The following is a 16,687-nucleotide window of genomic DNA, read 5'->3' as shown; positions in this document are numbered from 1 at the left end:
TTCTCACTTTTACTAAATCCGTAAAAGATAAACAAATGTGAGAATTAGCATCGGTATCCAATACCTAAGCTTTTAAATGAGAAATTGACATTGGAACATGAGATAGACACATTCTTAATGGAATTGTCGTTCCTCTCGTCATTGCCCTTTAAGTATTCACAATACTTAATACAATTTCCATTCCAATGTCTTTTGTTTTGACAAAAGAAACAATTTCTTTTATTGACCAAACCGCCTTTTAAATATTCCAAATATTTCCGGCTATGACTTATACTGTCCTACATCTTAACAAACGAAAACACTTTTCTTTGTTAACCAATGTGCATTTCTTTTTCGCAATAGCCTTGGAGGCATCTAAATATCTTAATCAATCAAAAAAAATGGTTTTAAACCACTAGCCGATTACTATCGTGAATGTCACTTAAAAGGATTCTATTTAATCTTATTATCCCTTAGATAGCAAAGATCTCTAATTAGTATTCGTGTTATTTTGTATATTTAACCATAATGATTTGGTCTTTATCAAAATGGCCTCCCACTATCTTTTTCGAATCCTACACTTCCAAAATAGGAAACGTGAATCTTTGTTGGAAAAGATTTCAAGTGGGTGATTGAATTCTTATATTCATTTATCTTTCCCTCAAGTACTTAATGCTATTCTTGGGATCAAAATGATATATAAGTGAACAATTACTTGTTCATCATATCTCATATGAGGTTCAATCATTTCCGGCTCCTAATGCTTTCACCCTCAAGTACTTAATGCTATTCTTAGGTTTCCACATTAGTTAAGTTTAACCCATTGAATTAACTAAGATGTATCGATTTGAATAATATACGACTCAGGTACGCCTAATTGCCTTTCTCGCCGTATATTATATCGACTACACCCGTAACATCTCATGTTTAACAATAAACTCAACAACATCTCTTGACGATATCATCTCACCCCTATGTATCCATAGCCGACAAGATGATAACTCAAAGCGTGTTAGTTTATTGCTCCAATGGAGAGCCATTGATAAACAATTTAATGATTAATCAATATAAACTTAATCTTTTAACTTTTAGGAAGATTTCTTAGGGTTTTTAAGTTATTCAGGTCTCACTAAACACACAATACATTTTAGCATGCATCTCATACATATTAAAGCTAAAATTAATCATGCAATCACACATGTATGATCATGGACTTCCTAGGTCTCATTCTTTAGCCACAAAAGAATGAGCAAACTATTACATATCTCGGAAATGATTCTCTAATCATTCACTATGTAATATCTGCTTTCTTTAGGTATAGAGGAATCGTCTTAGAACCTCCGAAAGCCTCAACCGATCGCTGATCCTCGAAAAAAAAAATTTATTTTTATTTTACATTTTTTTTTTCGAGTCGGAAACTTTTTCCCGGGTGTAAAACCCCTTTTTCAGCATTTCGGTTTTTACAGAAAAAAAATATTTTTTTTTTCGGGTTTTTTTTTTTTCGGGTTTCGCTTTTTCCGCATATTCCGTTGATGACAACATAATGCACAAGCGAATCACGTATTGTGTTAAATGATCACATTAGAAAAATTCCCAGGATAGATTGGAGGGTCACGAGCGGACCACTTAAGTACCAATCTCCTAGACAGAATTTAATCAAATGTAATTAATATCACAATAGCGTTTGTTCGTTTTTGGAAAAACAAAATCCCTCGGAATTATAAATTACATGCCCAATAATAATTCCTAAGTCCATGATTATTTATACATTTATTCAATCGTAAAGCGTTAATACTCGATGATACGGTGGCTTTGATACCACTGTTGGCGCAGCGGGAGGCGCGGGTCCGGATCGTATATTTCAATTCAAAATCGAAATTCCAACAATTCGGATCCTAAAGTTGATCATATCAACAACAAATGGATCGTCGTATCATTTAGTAATTAAAGCACGCATCTAGGAATCATAAGAGGAATACCTATGTCGATTCTCCAACGATTCTTGTAGTCCCGAAAGTACGGCGACCTCAAGCTCGTCCACACGAGTATGCGTCCGATTGAATCCTCGCCTTGAAGTAATCCGTAAGAGTTCCTCTTGCCGAGCAGCCCTAAGCTCAAACTCTCGCCGCGATCACTACCTTGCTCAGATATATGAAAAACGTCGCCAAGTTTTTCCCGTGATTGATGAATACTTGAACTCCTTCAAGTCACTCTACAACTTTGTAGTGAGATGTGTGTTGTGTGTTTTGAAATGAGCAAGGACATGCTCTATTTATAGGCTAGAGCATGCCTTAAGAATGCAACACCTTGCATGCTAGGTGTCACACACCAAGCAAAGGTGTTGCCACCACATGACACCTTTCATGTGGTGACATCACATAGGTGACATCATATAGGTGATATGATCATATGACATCACATATAAGCTTATTTCCTTATCTCATTACTTCACCATGACATCATCATTCCATTAACTTATGATTAGTGCTTTAAGTATCATTAATTACACTAATTAATTACTTAAGCCTTCTAATCATAAAACTTGGTTAAAATATAATTAGGTTCCTACTAATTTATAACTCTTATAAATTAGTCCCTAATTAATATGGACATAATACAATTAGGTTCCTACTAATTTATAACTCTTACAAATTAGTCCCTAATTTGTACTTGTTTTTCATCTTAGATTAATTTCCGAGATATGCTAGTATCTATATGAAATCCATCTTTCGTAAACTCAATCGGTTGCACACTCTATTGTGTGTGACTAACTAGGTTCACATCTATATGGCAACGAGAGACATAAGAAACGCCTTTCTTATATTAAATAATTAAATCCCATTTAATTATTAATTCTCGTAGATCGAGAGTGACGTCTAGCAACATATCACGACCCCCAAAATAGAGATGAATGTTTCGATGCATTCTTTTTGAACCAATGTTCATAATTACCGTACACTCAAAATTCCCTTCATCTTAGATTCCAATCTCGACTAGTGTCACGGTTAAGTCAAACACTGTATGTCTTGATTATATGACCTCATCTCCCAGTTCTATTCTTGATAAATATGACTTCCACTAGAAACAACTTTCTATGTAAGTCATATACACCTGCGCAGGTTTTATCATCCATCAAGAGCAATTTGAGATAGCATAGAATCTTGTCTCCGTTCATCCAGAGTGATGAATCCTTTCTAGGTTAAACCCCTATCTCCATATACAACTAACTAGAGCCAACACATCCCGCGGCTCTAGCTCATGAAAGATCTAGAGTTAAGGAGTATCAAACTCTAATCACCTATATACAAGATAGTGTCACCGCAAGTCAAAGGACATATGTACAATTATGAACTAGATGACATTAAATTGACTTTAATGAATTACCATGTATAAGTCATCTAGCGTCACTTGTTCGACTCACTCAACACCTTGAGTGTCCACATGTTTATTATGATCCCCATCAAGTAGTATGAGACTCACTACTTCCTATAATTAGTAACTATTTACTAATCAGGAGAATAAACAGAGGTGACGATCTTTCCGGGATAATGCGATGCCCTTATTCGTAGGACCCCATCGATCGTGAACGGTTATTTAGATCACTTGTATAATAGAATCTATCACTCATATTCTTAACACCTTAAGAATAGATTCTATCACAATGTGATAAGGACAATACGTAATAAATGAACACTTAGTTGATGAGACACTTAGTTCAAATTGAACATATATATCTTTGCCATTGGGATTAATTCTACAAATATACACGATCAAATGGCCCTAGGGCACATACTACTAACACCATTTCCTCATGTAAATCTAGCCTAACCATTAACATCTCCATTTCTTTAAAGTAATCCTCAATATTCTTTATACCTTGTCTTAAGTACTGAAGTTTTTGGTACAACTCTCTTTGATAATATAAAGGTACAAATCTTCTTTTCATCACATCCTTAAGAGCTACCCAACTATTAATAGCATTTTCTCCACTTCTGCGCCGAGCAATTACCATTTGTTCATACCATATAATGGCATATTCAGTAAAATGACTAACCACTAACTTCATTTTCTTCTCATAAGAAAAATTATGGCAATCAAAAATGAGATCTACCCTTTTCTCCCAATCCAAATAGGCTTCAGGGTTAGTCTTACCGGCGAACTTAGGAATTTGAAATTTGATGCTACCTAGGTTTTTGTCCACATCATCGTGATTATTATGCCAATTGCCACCATAATGACCACCCGGATTTCCTCTACCAATATTAAGGTTTCTCCTCGCACCGGGACCAGCAACAAATCCTCTACCTAAGTTAGGTTCATGCCGATCAAACTCATGATAATCGTCATAATCAACATGTTGATGATGCCCATTATTATGAACTCCCATGTTCACTCCCATATTAGGTACATTAGCTCTCCCATTTATTGCATTTATACCCAAATTTGGAGCATTTTCCCTTACTTCTTGTCGATTTGCACCTACTGCCCCAGCAATTGCAGCAAGTTGCTCTTGCAAAGTCTGATTATTAAGCTCCATTCTTTCTAATCTTTCAACCAGATTAGCCATCCTCCTTTGTACTCTTTCATTTTCTTGAAATTGTGCTAAAGGAATACCTTCATGAGGTAACCTAGTTGTATCATCACCAACTCGTTCACCCGTTGATCCACTTGACATAGTGACCCTGAAAAAGAAGGATGGCAGAATAGCAAAACAAAAAAACGTTAAGAGCAAACAAATTCCTCACACACTCTCCCTCACGTATTTGCACTCAAAAGATGGGGTTGTTCACTCGTTTTTAACACACAAGAATAATGATCTCACAAGGCTTAACTCACACCACTCAAGCTTTATATCAAGTATTCTTATGTGAATCAGTTCAACTACAAATTTCCAACCAAACCTTATGAAAATACTAATAATCAAGTTTTAAATACTTAAGAAGCAAAAAACGCAATATATATCAAGTAAACAGCAAATGTGTATCCAGATGAAAGAAAACAGAATTGAAAGAAAAGAAAACTCAAATGGAATCATAAGACAAATAAAAAAAATATATAGATGCAAGACTTGAGACACAACATACCAATCTAACCAATACTTTTTCCGCACTCAAATGGAATCACTTTTAACGTACACTTTGCGTAATATAACCTAACCGTGCTTAGGTAATCGGAACGACGCGTTAAAAAGACTTGAGACACAACATACCAATCTAATCAATACTTTTTCCGCACTCTTTGCATAATTTAACTTAACCATGCTTACGTAATTGGAACTACGAGTCAAAAAGACTTGAGACGCGACATACTAATCTATTTCACTTTTCACGCACTTTTGCGTAATATAAACTAACCATGCTTAGGTAATTGGAACGATGCGTTAGAGAGACTTGTGACGCGAAATAAGAATGCTAATGAAACGATGCCTTCAAGAGACATTAGATGCGACATACTAATCTAGCGTCACTTTTCAAGCACACTTTGCGTAATATAACCTAATCATGCTTAGGTAATAGGAAAGACGTGTTAGAGAGACTTGTGACGCGACATACTAATCTACCGTCACTTTTCACGCACACTTTGAATAATATAACCTAACCATTCTTAGGTAATCGGAACGACTTGTTAGAGAAACTTGTGACACGACATAAGCATGGTAATTGAAACGACGCGTCAAAGAGAGATGAGACACGACATACTAATCTCGCTTTACTTTTTACGCACATTTTGCGTAATATAACCTATTAATACTTAGGTAATTGGAACGACGTGTTAGAGACACTTGTGACGCGACATAAGCATGGTAATCGAATGACACGTTAAAGAGAGATGAGACACGACATACTAATCACTTTTCACGCACACTTTGCGTAATATAACCTAACCATGCATAAGTAATCGAAACGACGCGTTAAAGAGACTTGAGACACGACAAACTAATCTAGCTTCACTTTTCACGCACACTTTGTGTAATATAACATAACCTTGCTTAGTTAATCGGAACGACGCGTTAGAGAGACATGTGACGCGACATAAGCATGGTAATCGAAACGACGCGTTAAAGAGAGTTGAGACGCGATATACTAATCTAGCATCACTTTTCACGCACACTTTGCGTAATATAACCAAACCATGCATATGTAATCAAAACGACGCGTTAAAGATACTTGAGACGCGACAAACTAATATACTGTCACTTTTCACGCACACTTTGCGTAATATAACCTAGCCATGCTTAGACAATCGGAACGACGCGTTAAAGACACTTGAGACGCAACATACTAATCTAGCATCACTTTCACGCACACTTTGCCTAATATAACCTAACCATGCTTAGGTAATCGGAACGACGCGCTGAAGTGACTTGTGACGCGACATAGTACTCTACCGTAAATTTTAACGCACACTTTATGTAATATAACCTAACCATAATTAGGTAATCGGAACGACGCGTTAGAGAGACTTGTGACGCGACATAAGCATGGTATTCGAAACGACGCGTTACTGAGACTTGAGACGCGACATACTAATCTAGCGTCACTTTTCACGCACACTTTGCGTAATATAACCTAACCATGCTTAGGTAATTAGAACGACGGGTTAAAGAGACTTGTGACGCGACATACTAATCTAGCGTCACTTTTCACGCACACTTTGTGTAATATAACCTAACCATGCTTAGGTAATTGGAACGATGCGTTAAAGAAACTTGTGACGCGACATAGTAATATCTAGCTTCACTTGTAACGCACACTTTCCATAATATAAATTAACCAAGCTTAGGTAATCAAAACGACGCGTTAGAGAGACTTGTGATGCGACATAAGCATGGTAATCGAAACAACGCGTTAAAGAGACTTGAGACGCGACATACTAATCTAGAGTCAGTTTTCTCGCACACTTTGCGTAATATAACCTAACCATGCTTAGGTAATCGAAACGTTGCGTTAAAGAAACTTGTGACGCGACAAAGTAATCTAGAGTCACTTTTAACGCACACTTTGCGTAATATAACCTAACCATGCTTAGGTAATCGTAACGACGCGTTAGAGAAACTTGTGACGCGACATAAGCATGGTAATCTGAACGACGAGTTAAAGACACTTGAGACGCGACATACTAATCTAGCGTAAACTTTTAAGCACATTTTGCGTAATATAACCTAACGATGCTTGGGTAATCGGAAAAACGCGTTAAAGAGACTTGAGACGCGACATACTAATCGAGCGTCACTTTTAACGCACTCTTTGCGTAATATATCCTAACCATACTTAGATAATCAGTACGACGCGTTAAAGAGGCTTGAGACGTGACATACTAATCAAGCGTCACTTTTCACGCACACTTTGTGTATATAATTTTACCATGCTTAGGTAATCGGAACGACGCGTTAAAGAGACTTGTGACGCGACATATTAATCTAGCATCACTTTTTCCGCACACGTTGCGTAATATAACCTAACCATGCTTAGGTAATCCGAATGATTCGTTAATGAAACTTGTGACGCAACATAGTAATCTAGCGTCACTTTTAACGCACACTTTGCGTAATATAACCTAACATTGCTTAGGTAATCGTAACAACGTGTTAGAGAGACTTGTGACGCGACATAAGCACGGTAATCGAAACGACGGGTTAAAGACACTTGAGACGCGACATACTAATCTAGCGTCACTTTTCACGCACACTTTGCATAATATAACCTAACCATGCCTAGGTAATCGAAACGACGCGTTACAAAGACTTGAGACGCGACATACTAATCTATTGTCACTTTTAATGCACACTTTGCATAATATAACCTAACCATGCTTAGGTAATCGGAACAACGCGTTAAAGAGACTTGAGACACGACATACTAATCTAGCATTACTTGTTACGCACTCTTTATGTAATTTAACTTATCCATGCTTAGGTAATCGGAACGACGCGTCTCAAAGACTTGAGACGCGACATACTGATCTAATTCACTTTTCACGCACACTTTGCGTAGTAAAAACTAACCATGCATAGGTAATTGGAACGATGCGTAAAAGAGACTTGTGACGCGACATAAGAATGGTAAGGAAACGACGCCTTAAAGAAACATTAGACGGGACATACTAATCTAGCGTCACGTTTCACGCAAACTTTGCACAATATAACCTAACCATGATAGGTGATCGGACCGATGCGTTAAAGAGACATGAGACGCGACATACTAATCTAGCGTCACTTTTCACGCACACTTTGTGTAATATATAACCTAACCATGCTTAGGTGTTCAGAACGACACGTTAAAGAGACTTGTGACGCAACATAAGCATAGTAATCGAAACGACGAGTTAAAGAGACTTTAAACGGGACATACTAGTCCTGCTTCACTTTTTACGCACACTTTGCGTAATATAACCAAACAATGCGTAGGTAATCAGAGAAACGCGTTAATAAGACTTGAGACGCGACATACTAATCTAGCATGACTTTTTACGCACGCTTTGCGTAATATAACCTAACCATGCTTGGGTAATCGAAACGACGCGTTAAAGAGACTTGAGATGCGACATACTAATCTAGCGTCACTTTTCACGCACCGTTTGCGTAATATAACCTAACCATGCTTTGGTAATCGGAACGACGCATTGAGAGACTTGTGACGCGACATAAGCATGGTAATCGAAACGACGCGTTAAAGAGACTTGAGACGCGACATACTAATCTAGCGTCACTTTTCACACATACTTTGCGAGTTATAACCTAACAATGCTTATGTAATTGGACGCGTTAGAGAGACTTGTGACGCGACATAAGCATGATAATCGAAACGACGCGTTAACGAGACTTGTGACAGGACATAGTAATCTAGCTTCACTTTCAACCACACTATCCATAATATAAACTAACCATGCTTAGATAATCGAAACGACGCGTCAGAGAGACTTGTGACGCGACATAAGCATGGTAATCAAAACGACGCAATAAAGAGACTTGAGACGCGACATACTAATATACCGTCACTTTTCACGCACACTTTGCGTAATATAACCTAACCATGCTTAGGTAATAGGAACAACGCATTAAAGAAACTTGTGACGCGTCATAGTAATCTAGCGTCACTTTTAATGCAAACTTTGTGTAATATAACCTAACCTTGCTTAGGAAATCGGAAGGACGCGTTAGAGAGACTTGTGACGCGACATAGACATGGTAATCGAAACGACGTGTTAAAGAGAGTTGAGACGCGACATACTAATCTAACGTCACTTTTCATGCACACTTTGCGTAATATGGTTTAACAATGATTAGATAATTGGAACGACGCGCTGACGCTACATAAGCATGGTAATCAAAACAGCGCGCTAATGAGACTTGAGACACGACATACTAATCTAGCATCATATTTCACGGACACTTTGCGTAATTTAACCTAACCATGCTCAAGTAATCGGAACGACACGTCAAAAAGACTTGAGACGCAACATACTAATTTGTTTCACTTTTCACGCACAATTTGCGTAGTATAAACTAACCATGCTTAGGTAATTGGAACGATGCGTTAGAGAGACTTGTGACGTGAAATAAGAATGGTAATGAAACGACGCCTTAAAGAGACTTTACACGCGACATACTAATCTAGCGTCACTTTTCACGCACATTTTTCGTAGCATAACCTAACCATGCTTAGTTTTCGGAATGACGCGCTAAAGAGACTTGTGACGCGACATAAGCATAGTAATTAAAACGAAGCATTAAAGAGACTTGAAATGCGACATACTAATCTAGCGTCACTTTTTGCGCACACTTTGTGTAATATAAGCTATGATGCTTAGGTAATCGGAACGACGCCTTAAAGAGACTAGAGACGCGACATACTAATCTAGAGTCACTTTTTACACACGCTATGCATAATATAACCTAACCATGCTTAGATAATCGAAATGACGCGTTAAAGAGACTTGAGACGAGACATACTAATCTAGTGTCACTTTTCACGCACACTTTGCGTAATATAACCTAACCATGCATAGGTAATCGGAACGACGCGTTAGAGAGACTTGTGACGCGATATAAGCATGGTAATCGAACGACGCACTAAAGAGACTTGAGACGCGACATACTAATCTAGCGTCACTTTTCATGCATACTTTACGTAATATAACTTAATAATGCTCAGGTAATTGGAATGACGCGTTAGAGAGACTTGTGACACGACAGAAGCATGGTAATTGAAACGACGCTTTAAAGAGACTTAAGACGCGACATACTAATCTAGCGTCACTTTTCACACACACTTTGCGTAATATAACCTAGCCATGCTTAGGTTATCAAAACGACGTGTTAAAGAGACTTGAGACGAGACAAACTAATCTAGCGTCACTTTTAAAGCACACTTTGCGTAATATAACCTTACCATGCTTAGTTAATCAGAACAACGCGTTAAAGAGACTTGAGACACAACATACAAATCTATCGTCATTTTTCACGCACACTTTGCGTAATATAACCTAACAATGCTAAGGAATTCGGAACGACGCGTTAAAGTGACTTGTAGTACTCTACCGTCAATTTTAACGCACACTTTGCATAATATATCCTAACCATGATTAGGTAATCGGAACAACACTTTAGAGAGACTTGTGACGCGACATAAGCATGGTAATCAAAACGACGCGTTACAGAGACTTGAGACGCGACATACTAATCTAGCATCACTTTTCACGCACACTTTGCGTATATAACCTAACCATGCTTAGGTAATCGGAACGACGCGTTAAAGAGACTTGTGACGCGACATACTAATCTAGCGTCACTTTTCACGCACACTTTGCGTAATATAACCTAATAATGCTTAGGTAATCGGAACGACGCGTTAAAGAGACTTGTGACGCGACATAGTAATCTAGCTTCACTTTCAACGCACACTTTCCATAATATAAATTAACCATGCTTAGGTAATAAGAACAACGTGTTAGAGAGACTTGTGACGCGACATAAGCATGGTAATCGAAACAACGCGTTAAAGAGACTTGAGACGCGACATATTAATCTAGAGTCACTTTTCCCGCACAATTTGCGTAATATAACTTAACCATGCTTTGCTAATCGGAACGATGTGTTAAAGAAACTTGTGACGCGACATAGTAATCTAGCGTCAATTTTAACGCACACTTTGCGTAATATAACCAAACCATGCTTAGGTAATCGTAACGACTCGTTAAAGAGACTTGTAACGTGACATAAGCATGGTAATCGGAATGACAGGTTAAATTACCATGCTTAGGTGTTTGTAACGACACGTTAAAGATACTTGTGACGCGACATAAGCATAGTAATCGAAACGATGCGTTAAAGAGACTTGAAACGCGACATACTAGTCCAGCTTCACTTTTTACGTACACTTTGCGTAATATAACCTAACGATGCTTAGGTAATGGGAACAACACGTTAATGAGACTTGAGACGCGACATACTAATCTAGCGTCATATAACCTAACCATGCTTAGGTAATCGGAATGACGCGTTAAAGAGACTTGAGATGCGACATACTAATCTAGCGTCACTTTTCACGCACCCTTTACGTAATATAACCTAACCATCTTTCGGTAATCGGAACGACGGGTTGAGAGACTTGTGACGCGACATATGCAAGGTAATTGAAACGACGCGTTAAAGAGACTTAAGATGCGACATACTAATCTAGCGTCACTTTTCACGCACGCTTTGCGTATTATGACCTAACAATGCTTAGGTAATTGGACGCGTTAGAGAGACTTGTGACGCGACATAAGCATGGTAATCGAAACGACGCGTTAAAAACACTTGAGATGTGACATACTAATCTACCGTCATTTTTCACGCACACTTTGCGTAATATAACCTAACCATGCTTAGGTAATCGAAACGACGCGCTAAAGAGACTTATCACGCGGCAAAGTAATCTAGCGTCACTTTTCACGCACACTTTGCGCAATGTAACCAAACCATGCTTAGGTAATCAGAACGACACGTTAAAATGACTTGTGACGCGACATAGTACTCGACCGTCAATTTTAACGCACTCTCTGCGTAATATAACCTAACCATGATTAGGTAAACGGAACGACGCGTTTGAGAGACTTGTGACGCGACATAAGCATGGTAATAAAAAAGACGCATAAAAGAGACTTGAGACACGACATACTAATCTAGCGTCACATTTCCAGCACACTTTATGTAATATAACCTAACCATGCTTAGGTAATCGGAACGACGCGCAAAAAAGACTTGAGAGGCGACATACTAATCTATTGTCACTTTTGACGCATACTTGGCATAATATAACCTAACCATGCTTAGGTAATCGGAACGACGCGTTAAAGAGACTTGAGACGCGACATACTAATCTAGCGTCACATTTGACGCACACTTTGCGTATTATAACCTAGCCATGCATAAGTAATCGAACCGACGCGCTAAAGAGACTTGAGGCACGACATACTAATCCAACGTCACTTTTCACGGACACTTTGCGTAATATAGTTCCAATTAACTAAGTATGGTTAGGTTATATTACGCAAAATGTGCATGAAAATTAACTGTGGATTATTATGTCACATCTCAAGTCGTTTTAACGCGTCGTTTCGATTACCTAAGCATGGTTTGGTTATATAACGCAAAGTGTGCGTGAAAAGTGACGCCAGATTCGTATGCCGTGTCTCAAGTCTCTTTAACGCTTCGTTTCAATAACCATGCTTATTTCGCGTCGCAAGTCTCACTAACACGTCGTTTTGATTACCATGCTTATCTCGCCTCACAAGTCTCTTTAGCGCATCGTTCCGATAACCTAAGCATGGTTAAGTTATATTACACAAAATGTGCATGAAAAGTGACGCTAGATTAGTATGTCGCATCTTTAGTCTTTTTCACACGTCGTTTCGATTACCTAAGCATGGTTAGGTTATATTACGCAAAGTGTGCGTGAAAAGTGACGCTAGATTAGTATGTCGCGTCTTAAGTTTCTATAACGCGTCGTTTCGATTACCATGCATGTGTCGCGTTAGGTTATATTACGGAAAGTGTGAGTTAATAGTGATGCTAGATTACTATGTAGCATAAGTCTCTTTACCGGGTCGTTCCGATTACCTATGCATGGTTAGGTTATATTACGCAAAGAATGGTAATCGAAACGACGCGTTAAAGGGACTTGAGACGCGACATACTAATCTAGCATCACTTTTCACGCACATTTGCATAACATAATCTAACCATGCTGAAGTAATCGGAACGACGCGTTAAAAAGACTTGTGACGCGACATACTGATCTAGCGTCACTTTTATTTAATGCACACTTTCCGTAATATAACCTAACCATGCTTAGGTAATCGGAACGACGCATTAGAGAGACTTGTGACGCGACATAAGCAAGGTAATCGAAAACGATGAATTAAAGAGACTTGAGACGCGACATACAAATCGAGCGTCACTTTTCAAGCACACTTTGCGTAATATAACCTAACCATGCTTAGGTAATCTGATCGACGCGTTAAAGAGACTTGTGACAGGACATACTAATCTAGCATCACGATAATAGTTATATATGTTTGTTTCTCTTCATATCCAGCCATAAAAGACATAAGGGTATGCTCTTTACTTGCCTCTCCTGAGGATCCTGTGAATCAAAACCTTGTGTCATAAACATGGTAATGCGATAAATTTCAACAGATACTAAGACGACAGGCTGGTTGATAAAATGCCCACGGTGAGGCTGTGATCCTGGCTAGACATACATGTAATTTGTTAAGGTTCATCGTCGTATCTCTAATTGGAAAGAGACTTGAGACGCAACATACAAATCTAGAGTCACTTTTCACGCACACTTTGCGTTATATAACCTAACCATGCTTAGGTAATCGGAACGACACGTTAAAGTAACTTGCGACGCGACATAGTACTCTACCGTCAATTTTAACGCACACTTTGCGTAATATAACCTAACCATTATTAGGTAATCGGAACGACGCGCTAGAGAGACTTGTGACGTGACATAAGCATGGTATTCGAAACGACGCGTTAAAGAGACTTGAGACACGACATACTAATCTAGCGTCACTTTTCACGCACACTTTGCGTATATAACCTAACCATTGTTTGGTAATCAAAACGACCCGTTAAAGAGACTTGTGACACGACATAATAATTTAGCGTCACTTTTCACGCACACTTTGCGTAATATAACCAAACCGTGCTTAGGTAATCAGAACGACGCGATAAAGAAACTTATGACGCGACATAGTCATCTAGCATCACTTTTAACGCACACTTTGTGTAGTATAACCTATCCATGATTAGATAATCAGAACGACCCATTAAAGAGACTTGTGACGCGACATAAGCATGGTAATCGAAACGACAGGTTAAATATACTTGAGACGATGCTTAGGTAATCAGAACGACGCATCAAAAAGACTTGAGACACGACATACTAATCTATTTCACTTTTCACGCACACTTTGCGTAATATAAACTAACCATGCTTAGTTAATTGGAACGATGCGTTAGAGAGACTTGTGACGCGGCATAAGAATGGCAATGAAACGTCGTTTTAAAAAGACTTTAGACGCGACATATTAATCTAGCACATTTTGCATAATATAACCAAACCATGCTTAGGTAACGCGTTACATAGACTTGTGACGCGACATAAGCATGGTAATCGAAGCGAGACCTTACAGAGACTTGAGACGCGACATACTAATCTAGCGTCAATTTCTAGCGTCACTTTTCACGCACACTTTGCGTAACCTAACCATGCTTAGTTAATCGGAACAACGCGTTAAAGAGACTTGAGACGCGACATACTAATCTAGCGTCACTTTTCACGCACACTTTGCATAATATAACCTAACCATGCTTAGGTAATCAATACGACACGTAAAAGTGACCTGTGACGCGACATATTACTCTACCGTAAATTTTAACGCACACTTTGCGTAGTATAACCTAACCATGATTAGGAAATCGGAACGACGGGTTCGAGAGACTTGTGACGCGACATAAGCATGATAATCGAAACGACGCGTTCGAGAGACTTGAGACGTACCTAACCATGATTAGGTAATCGGAACGACGCGTTAAAGAGACCTGTGACAAGACATACTAATCTAGCGTCACTTTTCACGCACACTTTACGTAATATACCCTAACCATTCTTAGGTAATCGGAACTACGCGTTAAAGAGACTTGTGACGCGACATAGTAATCTAGCGTCACTTTTAACGCACACTTTTATATAACTTAACTATGCTTAGGTGATCAGGACGACGCGTTAGAGAGACTTGTGACGCGACATAAGCATGGTAATCGAAACAACGGGTTAAAGACACTTGAGACGCGACATACTAATCTAGCGTTACTTTTAACGCACACTTTGCGTAATATAACCTAACCATGCTTAGGTAACCAAAACGACGCGTTAAATAGACATGAGATGCGACATACTAATCTATTGTCACTTTTAACGCACACTTTGCCTAATATAACCAAACCATGCTTACGTAATCGGAACAACGCGTTAAAAAGACTTGACACACGACATACAAATCTACCATCACATTTAATGCACTCTTTGCGTAATTTAACCAAATCATGCTTAGGTAATCGAAACGACGCGTCAAAAAGACTTTAGACGCGACATACTAATCTATTTCACTTTTCACGCACACTTTGCATAGTATAAACTAATCATGCTTAGGTAATTGGAACGATGCGTTAGAGAGACTTGTGACGTGAAATAAGAATGTTAATGAAACGACGCCTTAAAGAGACTTTACACACGACATACTAATCTAACGTCACTTTTGGCGCACACTTTGCGAAATATAACCTAACCGTGCTTCGGTAATCGGACCGACGCGTTATAGAGACATGAGATGCGACATACTAATCTAGCGTCACTTTTCACGCACACTTTGTATAGTATAACCTAACCATGCTTCGGTAATCAGACCGACGCGTTATAGAGACATGAGATGCGACATACTAATCTAGCGTCACTTTTTACGCAAACTTTGCGTAATATAACCTATGATGCTTAGATAATCAGAACGACGCGTTAAAGAGACTTGAGACGCGACATACTAATCTAGAGTCACTTTTTACACAAGCTATGCATAATATAACCTAACCATGCTTAGATAATCGAAACGACCCGTTAAAGAAACTTGAGACGCGACATACTAATCTAGCCTCACTTTTCACACACACTTTGCGTAATGTAACCTAACTATGCTAAGGTAATCGGAACGACGCGTTTGAGAGACTTTTGACGCAACATAAGCATGGTAATCGAAACTTGAGACGCGACATACTAATCTAGCGTCACTTTTCACGCACACTTTACGTAATATAACCTAGCAATGCTTAGGTAATTTGAATGACGCGTTAGAGAGTTTTCTGACGCGACAGAAGCATGGTAATTGAAACAACGCTTTAAAGAGACTTAAGACGCGACATACTAATCTAGCGTCACTTTTCACGCACACTTTGCGTAATGTAACCTAACCATGCTTAGGTAATTGAAACGACGCGTTAAATGGACTTGAGACGCGACAAACAAATCTAGCGACACTTTTCAAGCACACTTTGCGTAATATAACCTAAACATGCTTAGTTAATCGGAACAACGCGTTAAAGAGACTTGAGACGCAACATACAAATCTAACGTCATTTTTCACTCACACTTTGCGTAAT

The sequence above is a fragment of the Mercurialis annua genome, linkage group LG5 (genome assembly GCF_937616625.2).
Source record: "Mercurialis annua linkage group LG5, ddMerAnnu1.2, whole genome shotgun sequence".
Taxonomy (NCBI): domain Eukaryota; kingdom Viridiplantae; phylum Streptophyta; class Magnoliopsida; order Malpighiales; family Euphorbiaceae; genus Mercurialis; species Mercurialis annua.
Note: the sequence above shows the minus strand (reverse complement) of the source record.